The following is a 14,640-nucleotide window of genomic DNA, read 5'->3' as shown; positions in this document are numbered from 1 at the left end:
TCCCTTTATCTTATTTGCTGTTCATTGTACTGCTTGATTACTGACATCCACCCCCTGATCATTAAGCTGCATTTGAAGACTTTAATATGTGGCTTATCTTCTTTTGACACATAAATTCCAAAGAGCTTTAGCTCATATGAACAAACATACCTTCTTCCACCTGTCACTCACAATTTCTTGACATTCACAGTGTTAACATCATGACTGTATTAGACCTAAATAAGAGTGCTCTGCACACATTCCTTACAGTGAGGATAAATACAGGCAATGTTCTCCTCATAACATTTTTTATAAAGAGTTCCATTATAAAGCCAAACAAGTGGAGGAAAAAAACTCTCAACTATCTGGTTTGAACTGAGAGATAAGGGAAAAGAAATAGATTTTTAAAAAACAATTTTTTCCTAGCAGATACTGCGAAGTGTTTTGTAATTTTAGGATTCAAAATAATAATTTTTCCTCTAATAAATTAACACTTTCCATTTTACCAACCCAGTAACTTGGTTATATGTGTGTCTTGTTCATTGAAATGCTCTACTTTTGAAATGTTAAGACTCTAATATGATACCTGACAACCGGCATCATATTTTTTCATCCTCTTACTCATGGATTCCTAATTCACCATATTTTCAAAGAAATTTTGACATTCAGTCTCGTTAGGTTGTTTTAACCGCTTGCTAATTTGAGTGTGTTTAAACTGGTTGCTTGATCCTTTGTGCTTGAGTTATTTCATCTGTAAAATGAGTTCATAATGGCATCAACTTTATGATTAAATAAGAACAATAGAACAGTTTCTGGCACGCAATGATTACAAAGTAGTTCTTAGCTATTCACATTAATTATACTATTCATATCATCATTATTGTTCTATTATTATTTTATCTATTCTCTAAATTAGTCATTTCCTCATTTCTTCTCCTTCCTTCTTTAACTAAGATGCCTCAGTATTTATATCCTTCCTTGTATGTTCAACTGCTGAGTTCACTTTACCTTTTCCTGGAGCCATGCAGCAAAATGCCAATAATAAATTAATCCCAAATTCACATTCTCTATTTCTTTTTTCTAGCCTGTAAAAAATATCTTTATTACAAGTCTTGTTAAATGCTTTACTACGTGCATTATAGAATGTATATCACTTCCATTCACTGAAAGAAAACTGTTTTGAATGCAGTTTGCAAGGAGCTTGTTACAAACATCTTTATTTTTTTATTTTTATTTTTTTGAAAGAGAGAGAAAGAGAAAGAGAGAGCACAAGCAGGAGAGGGGAAGAGGGAAAGAGAGCAAATCTTGAGAGGCTCCATACCCAGTGCAGAGCCTGATATGGGGCTCAATCTCATGACCATGAGACCATGACCTGAGTTGAAATCAAGAGTCAGATGCTTAACTGACTGAGCCACCCAGGTGCCCTTCAAACATTTCTATTCCAAGTAATTTAAACACTTTACTACATGCACTATGAAATGGGCCTTCCTTCTGTTTACTGAAAAGACACTGTGCTGAACCCATGTGCAAGAAGCTTGTTAGAAACATTTGTATATTACAAATCTTTAAAAAGTATCTTGTTCCATTTTTTTTTGCCATTTTAAAAAAATCGCTGGAAGAATAAGTTTGTACAATTTCTCTGAATTTATTTTATTTTTTGAGGTTCAATTAACATATAACATTATATCGGTTTCAGGTAAACAACATATGAATTCACTGTTTGTATATATTGTGAAATAATCACCACAATAAGTCTAGTTAGTATCTCACATTCTCTGTTTCTGTACCCACACTCTTGAGTGCTGCGGAAGAAACATCACAAACGAAAATTGCTAGGGTCAGTAGAAATTCATGATTCCCAATATCAGCTGCCAGTTCAATACTTTTTGGCAATTTTTTATAGGCCACTAGTCAGCACCTTCATTATTATCTTTGGTGGCTATTAAAAATCTTCACTCTGTTCCTGAAGTCTGCTTTACCACATTTTCTCCCCCATTTTCCATACATTATCTTGTTTCTTACTTAAAAATATAATATAAAAACAATTAGATGTGAACTTCCTGAATTTCCTAACGTTCTGCCATTATAAATTCATCTACACTTCATCTCATGGGTATTTCCTGTTTTCCCTGAGATGGAGGGATATTTGTACCTTCACTATTGAAATCTAAGCCATCCACCCTGTTTTATGCTGGCCTTTCCTGTGCCTTCTGGGGAGCTACTTCATCACTCATATTTGCTTCATTGTCTCAAAATAAACAGACTCCAATGTGTTACATCAAGACAAAAAGAGGGGCAACTGGGTTTTTCAGCCTTGTCGGTTAAGGTTAAGCATCCAACTCGGTTTTAACTCAGGTCATGATCTCACAGTTCATGAGTTTGAGCCCCACATCAGACTCTCCATTGCCAGTGCAGTTCTGCCTGGGAGTCTCTCTCCCTCTCCCTCTCCCTTTCTCTGCCCCTTCCCTGCTTGTGCTCACAAGTGCGCGCTCTCTCTCTCTCTCTCTCTCTCTCTCTCTCTCTCTCTCTCTGAATACATAAATTAAAAAAAGAGAGAGAGACAAAAAAACGCCAAACTATTTCTCCTTCAAGTTCTTGCTCCTTCCTGTTATAACCAGACTCAGCAATTAAAACCTGTGTTCATTGTCTCAATTTTCAAAGGATTTATCTGCATTTCATTTCTTATCACTTTGGCTTCATCTTGTCTATTCACTAAATCTATTTTGGTAAATAAGCTTATTGAAGCAACATTTATAATGATGACTAACTTGCGATAAGCATCATGGAATCTATATGTCTGTATCTATAATATCTACATCTATCAGTGTCTCCAGAAGTATTCGAATTCCTTTTAGGAGATAAAAAAGGAGGCTATAGAACAGGTTGCTATATTCTCCAGCCTCTCCTTTCACTACATAGAAGCTCAGGGATACCCACAAATTGTATAATGTTCTTGCCCCAGTCAAATATGGTTCGTAGGATTTCTGGTGCTGCTTTAGTAAACTGGTAATTTTTTTCATATTATTGGAAGAATTTTCAAAAGTGTATACATTAGAGGAATTTTCTGTAGTGTGTTCCCTTTGGCATTTCATTGAATTCCATTATAGAACATTGTAATAAAATATAGTGACTGTCAGGAGTGCCTGTGTGGCTCAGTCATTTGAGCATCCAACTCTTGATTTCGGCTCAGGTCATGATCCCAGTGTCATGGGATCAAGTCCCGTGCCAGGGTCCATGCTCAGTATGGAGATTCCCCCCCCCCCCTTGCCCCTCTCCCCGACTCACACTTACTGGTTTGCTCGCTCTCTCTCTCTCTCTCTCTCTCTCTCTCTCTCAAAAAAAAAAAAAAAGAAAAAAAAAAGAAAAAAATATGGTGGCTCTTAGGCTGTTCCCCTGGGCTCATGAGGTTATACAGAGCCCTGTTAACTTCCACTGTGGCAAGGAAAGACCATACATAGAGAGAGTAAGGCGATGTGAGCATCTTTTCTATACACCCCAGAAGCACCGCCTTCAACCAGAGCTGTTCCATCATAAAATATAAAATATATTCCAGATACATGTAGCTTCTCTGTAATTTTTGTTCATAGAAAGTTTCCACAGCCAAATCTAATGAATTTCACAGAGATTTTGATGTCAGACACACCTGTTTTAGTTTTATATCTCCCACTTTCCAGCTGTGCAACCTCAGCCAAATTATTTTTTGACCTATTTCCTATCCATAAGCGAGGGCTTATGATTTCAAATTTCAAGGTTGTAATACATAGATCTACTAAATATAAACAACAGCAATTATTGCTTTTACTTATAAACTCATGAGGTAGATAACTTTATCTTCATTCTATAAATACAGAAACCATGGCTTTAAGACGCTACGTAAAGGGGAAGATGACTAGGCTGGTGATGGTAGACTGACCCATGTTGATCTGATTCCAAAGTCCATACACACTCTGAAACAAGATGTGGTACTTGGTACTTTACATAACACAGTGAGTGCCAAGCCAGTCATAAGTAATAAGAAGGGTCTTATAAAATTTCTGTTACATAGTAAAATTTTAATTATGTTAAATATATTTCTTACACATATGGCTGGTTTAAATTTTACAAAGTTTTTCAATAGTCATGTTTTTATTTGGAGTTTAAAATACTCCTGAAATGGAGACAGAATAGATACTAACATATCTGTTTCTCAGATAAGCATACAGAAATTCATATAACTAAAAGGACTTACTTGAACATGATTAGTAAGTGGCATAATTACTTGATTTTTTTTCATTTTCTCTATAACATCGGAGTTATTTATGAGAAACAGATTTTATATTCCACACATAACAAAGAAGATCAATATTATAAAATAGTTAAAAACATTCTTCTTTTCTACCACTTAGTAGAATTAACCTGAGAAAATCTCCTCAATATTTTCATTTTCCTTTAGCTTTAAACAAAATTTTGTTTAAAAACAGTTCCATAAAAGGAAGAGGAAAACATATAAAATATTTTTTTCTCTAATCTGGCAGATTAGTTCTTTAAGAGAAAAAGTTGAAATTGAACACTGATTTTCAGCGAGGGTTTAAGATTCTAATAGATGAAGCTGCCCTTTAATGTCTGTATAAATGCTTCAGATAGCTTATTTCTTATATAATTCATGCTTACTATCCAGATCCCTGGTAGACTAACTCATTTTTTCTCAGTTTATACTGTATAGTGGTTTCTGTGCATTTGGTGTTTTACAACAATGAAAATACTAACCTGTTTTTAAGGCATGAATTGTCACTCAAATGTTCACAGATGAAATTTTGAAACATGACAAAGAAAATCGAAGGGAAAGACTGTGTCCTCAAATAGTAGCAAATAATGTAACAGGTACACTTCTTGAAATAAGGAAAAAATTTTAATGTTAAGTATTACATAAAGAATTGATTCCCTAATCTAGATTTGTGATAGAGAATAGTTTTATATTGAGCTTTGATGTAATATGCTTTACTTATTTTATTCATTGACAAAATATCAAACTGATTGAAAAGAGAACTTTGGCAGAAACTACATTAAATTGTTGATCCTTTGGGGGGCGCCTGGGTGGCGCAGTCGGTTAAGCGTCCGACTTCACACGATCTCGCGGTCCGTGAGTTCGAGCCCCGCGTCGGGCTCTGGGCTGATGGCTCAGAGCCTGGAGCCTGTTTCTGATTCTGTGTCTCCCTCTCTCTCTGCCCCTCCCCCATTCATGCTCTGTCTCTCTCTGTCCCAAAAATAAATAAACGTTGAAAAAAAAATTAAAAAAAAAATTGTTGATCCTTTGTTATGTGAAAATTTAGACTTGTGGTAATGATGTCCGTCATATTGAGATGTACTACAAACAGATGGTTTGGTGGTTATCAAACATATCTGCTTTATTCTGGCATTCCATCTTCTTCAAGAGCTATTTATTGACCCATATATTCAACTACTATAAACATAATGCCTTACTTAGAAAATGTATTGTGACAGAGTAAAAATAAGAGCACTGGTCAATGATTTCTAGCGTGCAAGAGCTTGATCATATAATTCAACATATAAACACAGTGACATGTCTATATTAAATAAGGAAATGTTAGGGAATTTCTTTTTATTTATTGTAATTTAAATTATATAAGTAGATTTAATCATATATGTCCGTAAGTTTTCAATCAATATATAAATTACAGGTCACCTACCATAAGATTTCATTCTCATGCATTTCTGTATGATATCTCTTCTCTCTATGGCGATTCACAAGAGAAAATAAGCAGTGTTGTTATTTTAGTTCATTTTCTTTCTTTTTTTTTGATATTTCATTATTAACAGCTTTGGTCATTTTTATATATACATGGATGCACAACAAGAAAGAGATTTTTAGTTGCAACACTTATAGGCCTTGTATTTGTTAAGAACTCAGAATATTTCAATCCATTCCCTTGAATACCCCATGGGAGTCAGATGGTGAAGGGGAAGTTGGGCCATGGGATCCTGTAATCAACAGAGAATCAGATTTAGGGACAACAGTGCACTAACTCCAGCCAAAAGAGGTTCTTTGGGGCTAACAGGTCTATACAAATAAGATTTTGTAGGGTCCTCTGAACAATAGATTCATTTTCATTTGCTAATAAGTAGTTCTATGAGGATATTTTTCCTTCTGCATGAATTATGACTTTTCTGTTATTTAATTATCAAATCTTCTTTTTCAGTCATTAGGGAAAAAAGTAATTAATAACAGCTGCTATATAAACAGTCTATATCTGATCTTTGGTTCATCAGGATTTTTTTGTTTTAAGTTCTGGAAAGTAGCAAATACAGAGTGTCTCATTTCTTCTGCTACAATTTCACCTAAAAGATGCATCACAGCCTTTCTTGTGTATTATATTTTTAGGGTAATGTTTTTCACATTGAACCTTTCCTGAAAGCCTTTCAAGTGTCACTTATGAGATTAAAATGGAGTTAAACAATGATATATCTATGTGACATATATTAAATATGATTATTATAATTAATTATATAGTATTAACATCACATATTTATTACTTTTATTATCCCACTTGTCAAAACATGGTCTTCTTCAACATTAAAAAAATAACTATTTAAATTTAAATTTCCAAAGAAGTTGCAAATTAATATATGTCTCATATACCTTTCACCAGTAGCACAAGAAATTAGATGCTCTGTAAACATACTAAAATGTAAAATAAAAATAAGTTAATACAATGAAATATGTGTTGATAATGTATTTTCATGTCATTTCCTTGGACTTTGCTTGTGTGTAACATTACTTTGCAAATTTTATCCCTAAATCACAGAAGTTGATCAGTATCTTCAAAGTGAATAATTGAAAGATAAAAATTAATAAAAAGGAACAAAAATCTGTGGGTAAAAAGAACTTTTTAAATGCTTGTAATAAACATACTGTCATGTTGATATGGAATGTGAATTCTTCCGGTAAAGAGAAATGCAGCAAACACTCTCAGTGTTCCTCCAATGTACTGTGAGATCTGCTTACATTTCAGTGTCCATCAGCTTGGCTTCTGGTGGTTAACAACTATGTCAGGGTCAGAATGTCACCCTGGGTTGCCAGAATATGCTTTGCCTACGAGCACACCTGTTTGGAATTGGCTAGAATTTAATGTTCCTTTGGATGCCACCCTTAATCAATCAATAGCTGATGGATCTAAAACTGTACTTATTCCAGCTCCCTTGCCGCATATAATCTTGAAGCATGCATTTTATACCATTTCTAAGATTTTCTCTAAGAGTTTAAGCTTCAGAGACCCACAATAGCTGGTGTAATGCTCCCTTTATAGGACTGTGCTTTCTTTAACACTTCCCCTCTGTCCTTCCATTGTTTCCCCACATCCCATTGTGATGACAGGTGCTCAATCCTCTCTCAGGGTCTGCTATTTGGGGGACTCAATTAAGATAATACATAGCATTAATAATTACTTTACAATCTATGACACAGTCCCATGGCATTTTCTCCTAAGTTAAAACATTTGACATTCAAGATTTTGGTGTGATATGCACATCAGTTTTCCAAGCCATAGATATTTCAGGGAGAATTCCCTTTAACTTACTGAGTTCATTCTTTCTGAAATATCTGAAATTCCGTGACAAAATTATGAAAAATTAAGTCCTAGTGATTTACAGCTGTTGATACTTTCTAATGTGGTGGAAGTACACAGTAAAAGATTCTGATGCAGATGAAATTGAAGTATAGTTCAAGCTATTTGTTACCTAACCAGAGATCCATTGGTGAGTATATAGTTAGTATTATCCTGCCAATTATATGAAACAATTATAGCTACTAATTTTTAGTTATTTCATGTTCTATTTTTGTGGTATAAAAATTGTGGTAACTCTCTCTTTATAAAGTTACCTAAAATATGTGTTTCACCTATCTGCTTATGCTCATTAAATAGATGTCAAGTGCCCAAACCACTGAGCAATATAGGATTAGGGTACTGGTGAAGTGCTTTCGAGAGGAATTTACAATCCTTCAAATAGGAAGGGGTGCTAATGCTGAGTTAATAGGAATTTTGAAAAGAGAATTATCATGTAGTCTTTATTCAGCCCCTTTTCCAATCCTATATTTCTTTCCTTTTCAGGGGTTATTTTTGTTTGGAGAAGCAAACAAATCTTGTGGGGAAGTTCATCACCAACATTAACATCAACATTAAGGGTGTATGAATTTCCCTTCCACAGTAACTCATGAATATCTTTAAATCTGTGTTGTTACTCCCTTCATATTCTCGATGCACATACATTTTAGGATACTGATACCATATTTGGTATAAAAGAGTGTGAACTGGTTACCAACTCTCTGCCTATTTAGCATCTCTATATATCCCTTTTTAATCATCAATATGTGAGAATTTGACTCTCATTTCAATATTAGCACACAAAAACTTTCTCCTTGACTTCTCACAATTGCCCAAGCCCTTCAAAATAATTCCAAAATAGATTCAATTCATGTAAAACAAATTTTTTAAAAAAAAATGTATATTTCCTGGCCCTTGTACAATCATACTGTGAGCAGGCAGTATGGACTCAACAGCTATCTGATTATAGTATTGTCAACAATGGAAAGAAGGATTATATGAAGGCATTTTGTTGAACATTCTTTATTTAACATTTTATCTTTGTAAACAGGTTATATTCTTAGTTGTTGATAAATGAGTTACTGAGATTTTTAAAATTCTACTGTCATACTCTCCTGAACAGCTATTGCTTAATTTATGGTAACCTGCCATTCCTTATCTAACAGCTTTGCATTCAATGTTTCACTTAATGGACTCCATTTAGCTCAGGAAATTTATGTTTCACATTATCATGGGCTTTGTTTCTCTGGTAAAACCAACCTCAAATATCATAAAAAAGAGGGAGAAGAAACAAAATTCAAAAAGAAAATATACATGCAGTGCTAAAAGAGATTACTTGTTTTATTTTCCATGCCATAATGAATAAAATGGCTAATATTGTCTTAACTTTGGAAGTGCCCTTCCTATACTTTAAATAATGAAAGGGAAATGATTTATGATGATGCATTTTATGCTATTACATTTGGACATGTATAAATGATGTGTAGAATTTCTATAATGCATCAATTTACCTATGTTATCTAAAAATACAGTACCTTTCTCATTTTGGCAGAGTATGTACTTCTGTGTATAAAGAATTATCTTAAGCCATACTCAGAACAAAACATCCTCAATTTTCATTAAAATATACGTATAATCTGAAAAGATACACATTTAATTTTATTTAATTAAAGTTTCTGATATACAGCTATGCTTCACATTAATATATAATAAACATGTACAAAAACAAGGTTATTCTATATGAGATATTTTCATAAACTGAGTATTAGCCACATACTATTTTCATTTTCATATTATTCATATTATTTCATATTACTCATTTCTATCAGTTCAATTAAAATGTTTACTTCAAGGATACCTCTTCAATAAAGTTTAAACAAAATATTTTAAAAATCCAGATTGTTTCTTTTGTTACTAGAATAATAATAATATATGTCAGCATACCTTATTGCAGCATATATTACACTTGGGTCTCATGACTTAAATTAGACAGGATTTAACATGACATATAGACAGCTGGGAATAGTCATACCTATAAGAATCAGGTGGCTTTCCTGTATTATTGTATGGGATAAAAAACCTGTTACCAAGGGACATTTCTATAGACAGGATCACCAAGTCAGAGGAAGAAAAAGAGCTTAAATGTTCTCAACACAAAAGAGTAATGGTAAATATGTAAGGGGATGGAGGTATTGGTTAAAGCTGTGGTAATTGGGGCGCCTGGGTGGCTTAGTCCGTTGAGCATCCATCTCTTGAATTTGGCTCAGGTCATGATCCCAGGGTCGTGGGATCCAGCCTCATGTTGGGCTCTGTGCTGAGTGTGGAGCCTGCTTAAGATTCTCTCTCTCTCTCTCTCTCTCTCTCTCTCTCTCTCTGTCTCTCTCCTTCTCTCCCTCACTAGTGTTCCTTCTAAAAAAAAAAAGCTGTGGTGATAATCATTTTGCAATATATAAGTGTAACAAATCAACAGGCTGTATACTTTAAACTTATACAATGATATATGTCAGTTATATCTCATTTAAGCTGGAAGAAAAGGAAAGAAAAAGAAAAAGAATTCTCTGAGTCAGGACTCAATATCTTTATTGCTGATAGTCAGTGATGACAGGCTAATTAAAACTCTACTTGCACATCAGCAAAGTTGATTGAGCTGGCAGAATTAGAATTAATGATATCCTTGAATGCAGAGATCACCTGTACATTTATGGATTTAGGTTTACTTACTTACTTTAAGAATATGAGTTTAAGAGTTCTGAAAACGTGCTGTGTCACTTTTGGAACACTAAATTTATTTATTTTTCTAAAAAATCATTATTTTGTTTACTTCTAGGCTTCCTGGACGCTAGATTGCATGTGTCACATTTTCAGTTGAAAGAATATACTCAGACTTAGAAAACTGGAAGATTTGCTATAATTTTAAATATTGTCACCTAGTTTTAAATTTGAATATAATTAGTTTTAGTTTCTTAACTTTCTTTCCTTTCTTAAGACCTTGATTCTTAATGTCTGTTGGCTAAGTTACCCTGGGGAAATGATTACTTGATTTTCAATTAGATGAGTGTTAACATCCTTATCCGTAAGTATTGGTTAGCTTATTCTTGTTATGCAGGGGGGGAGAAAAAGGTCTTTGTATTAATTATCTGATTATTCAAACAAGAATGATGAAATTATTAATATCTGCTTTTGGGTTTAAACTGAGTCCATCTGGAATTTTAGATAACTCCTAAACAACTTGAAAAAAATCTGAATTAATTTTCTATCCAACTATTTCATTTTGGAATAGTGTAAAACAATTATATTTATGAATTTTAAGGTTTTCATATTTTTAATAAAATATTTCAAAATATGTAAAGTGAGTATAGATCAAAACAAGATGGAGCTATATTATAAATTTATCATAAGAATTAGCTTTAAAGAATAGAATCATAAATAAATGAATGCCTAAATTTTAATTTTACTTTTTTAAAGTGTGTTTTGTTTCACTTTTTTGTATTATTTTCTTATACAATGAAGTTTTGGAATACTAATAATTTCATTATAAAATTTTGGCTGATCCTTTAAATGTAAGTTTAAAAGGCTATTTTCATTTAGAATTTCACTCCTATAATGTGTTTGGCAGTCTTTTGAATTCAGTTTAAAAGTTGTCATTCTGACCAACCAAGCTGAAATATTTTTGACAATCCTGTTTGGGAAATTTTTCTTGTTAGAGTTTATCTGGAGATTATAAAGTAGATATAAAATTACTCTAATTAAGAATAGAAAGATGGTTACTGATGTCTACATGAATAAATTATGGAATACAGATGCAGTGGTATAACCTGAGATCATGGGAATTAGAAAATTTAGATGTCTATGTTGGGACTTATACATTTCTTTTCTTTGCCTTTCTATCCTATACCGTATGCTCCTTTCTGCAACAGTATTACTCAGATATTAAAAGAAAAAAAAGAAAACAAAACAAAACAAAGAAAAAAAGGATTACTCAGATATTAAATGTATTGTTTGAGGTATCTACTTACCACTAATTTGACTTGCGTTGCCTTTGGTTTAACGTGCCCTGCTCTGGGGTGGTCAGACATAGCATCTAACATATAAGACTTTTCTCATAATTCACATGTATTTGAAATAATCTATTTGGATTCTGTCATCCTGTAGATTGATTTCTCTTCGTTTGGTTGAATATGCACAGTCCTTTATACTGTGTTCTGGTCAGGTCAAGTCATGTGTTTGTAGATAAACTTAGATTTGAGGAGTATATTTTATTTTTCCAGGTTGACACAACGGCTACAGGTATCAGGGTGGTTTTGTTTGCTGGCTTGCTTTTTTTTTTTTTTTTTTTTTTTTTTTAACAGAGTAGATTATCAATTGAGCCACAGAAAGTCCATAACATTGTAAAGAATTTGTATCATTTTTGAACTGAAAGAGTTAATGAGTTCTCAATGAAAAGAAGCCTTTTAGATAGGAAACAACTTAGAAAGTTAAGCAGACTGGGCTACTTTATATAGATAAAAACGGGATTATACAGAAAGTGGAAGCAAGAACCCAAAAGACAGAGTCAGGAGACATGGAGAACTCTGCTAAAGCACAGATAAGCCCTAATCAAGAAGTGGGAGCATGAGTCTGGCTGAATTTTTAGAATTACTATGGATTAGTGACTAATGAATTATGAATATGAGTGTGTTATGGATTGAACTGTGTCCCTTTAAAATTCATATCTTGAAGCCTGAATCCTTTATTTGACAGTATTTGGAGATAGGGTCAATATTCTATCTTTTTACCTTGCCAAAGGAGCTGAACTTGATGAATCTCTTCCACCTTTCCACCTGGTAGAGATCACAAGTATCTGATCTTTGGGCACATAGTTTTAGAGCTAATGGAAAGAGTTGAGATTTTGATGATTTTAGAGGACAGACTGAGTATACTTTTAATACAGAAATGATATGAATTGTGACCAACAAGCAGACTGTGGCAAAAATATACTTTTCACTGATAGTAAAAACAAATTCTGTCATGCCGCATGCTCTTTTTTTTTTTTTTTTAAACAAGTGACCTTTATAGTTTTCCTATCAACCTGTGGATTTATGCCCTGTCCTGTTAAATCTTGAATAGCCTTGCTACTTATTTGTAACCAAGAGAATAAATGTTGCTAGATTTCAGGCTAGGTTGTAAAGGTGATGTAGTTTTCACCTTGTTTGTAGGCACATTTTCTTTTGGAAGCCCAGGCTATCCTGTAATAAAAAAAGTGCAATTATCTTGAGCACAGACCAAAGATACAAAGTGTTCTTTTACTAAGCTCTTTTACCATGAATTCTATGGGAATAACAAATTAGTTTGAGTCACCAAATAACAATTTACCACAAAAGTTAGTAGCTTAAAATAGAAGTAGTAGGGGGCGCCTGGGTGGCTCAGTTGGTTAAATGTCTGACTTCACCTCAGGTCAAGGCTCCTGAGTTTGAGCCCCGTTATCAGGCTTTCTGCTGTCAACGCAGAGTGGGCTTTGGATCCTCTGCCTCTCTTTGTCTGCCCCTCCCCCATGAGTGTGCACTCTCTTTCTCTATCATATTTTATATATATATGTATATATATATATATATACACGTATATATATATATACACATATATATACACGTGTATATATATATATATGTATATATGTAGTAGGAAGAGAAAGGGATTTTTGAACAATATGAGAAAACAACAAATCCTTGTATGTAGTTACAATGAATAAATTATTGTGGATGACTTATAATTTTATTAATTATAATTTTAATTATAATTTTATTAATCGAAATAGAGTCTGGTGTTTGAGAGTATTATTTTAGATAATTGAATTTTAGATGGTGTAAGGAGATCTAGAGGTTAATACTTGCTAGTTCTTAAGTTTAGAACAAAAGTATGAAAAAGAAATGGATATTGAATCTGAAAATTAGTAAATCATCTGTCAGAGTAATTTTAGAAGCCATAGAGTGGCTTCTTTAATTTTTGCTAAAAGAGTGCCAGCAGAAAGAGGATAGGAAAGTATATTTATAGAATGATAAGTGAAGGGCAAGCTATAGAAAATTGGAAAACAAGGGAATTTACAAATTCTTTGAAAATAAGAGAATAAAGAGTTGTAAGAAAAGATGAGTGATTACTAGGGTCAAAAATATGTAAAGGGCACTTTGATTTATTTTGCTGGTGGATTCAAGATAGAAGTCCATAATGGCAAATTATCACATATCTTCAAACACATAGAAGTCTTAAAACAATGCAAGTAGAAGTAATGATGTGTTTTTGTGGTTTATTGCAACCAATATAATAATATTTATGTGCTAATCACTTTGATAGATACTTGTGTAGAAAAAAATCCTATCTTGCTTTTGCGGGATGGCCATTTAATAGGAGAGAAAGATATATGAATAAACAAATCCAATACATTACATAGGTGAGACAGTAAATCTTTGTGAGTCATACAGGAAGATACTTCAGAAACAGAATTCAGGAGAACTGAAACAAAAGTCTGTTAAAGGGATGTTATTCCTGGGAAATTGCCCAACAGCTCTACAAGTCTCACTAAATATTCGGGGTTATAACAGCATGCAGCCAGTTGAGAGGGTAGGCACGTGGCCAGAGTTTTCTAAACATTTCAAATGAATCAGGAAGATAAACATACCTCTGAGAGTGGCAGAGAAAGATTTGGGAAGGCCCCACCGTGATTCCTGCCTGAAGTGAGACAATTTCTATTTTAACCTCTCTATAGGGATTTGTAGGCACAGGAAGATTGCATCCTAATCAGATAAACAACTGTGCTTCCCACTCTGTGTGGGTGCCTGTGGGTAAATGAGTAAAAGAGTTTCTTCATTAAAGAAACTCTGCATGTCTCTTGGCGTTGCATGTGTCTTTTGGTGTTTTGCATCAATCGCTCAACTTTAACTCTTAACTCTTAAAAACTCTTTAAAACCTTGTAGCTAACAGAGAAGGGAATTTCTATTGAGCCACATATCAGGAAAAGTTTTATCAAAAAAGTGACTTGACCTGAATCTTGATAGGTAAATAGTTGTTTGCCCCGTGAGGGAGGAAGATGGTA

The 14,640-nt window shown here is 33.5% G+C and overlaps 1 long non-coding RNA gene across 1 annotated transcript in view; it reads left to right on the top strand.

The window, feature by feature from the left end:
- Positions 1–14,640, top strand: part of LOC111560505 — a 1,125,299-nt gene that overhangs the window by 904,265 nt on the left and 206,394 nt on the right. The gene's annotated exons all lie outside the window — the stretch shown is intronic.

The sequence above is a fragment of the Felis catus genome, chromosome B2 (assembly GCF_018350175.1).
Source record: "Felis catus isolate Fca126 chromosome B2, F.catus_Fca126_mat1.0, whole genome shotgun sequence".
Lineage (NCBI taxonomy): Eukaryota > Metazoa > Chordata > Mammalia > Carnivora > Felidae > Felis > Felis catus.
Note: the sequence above shows the minus strand (reverse complement) of the source record. Positions and strands in the feature narration are given on the sequence as shown.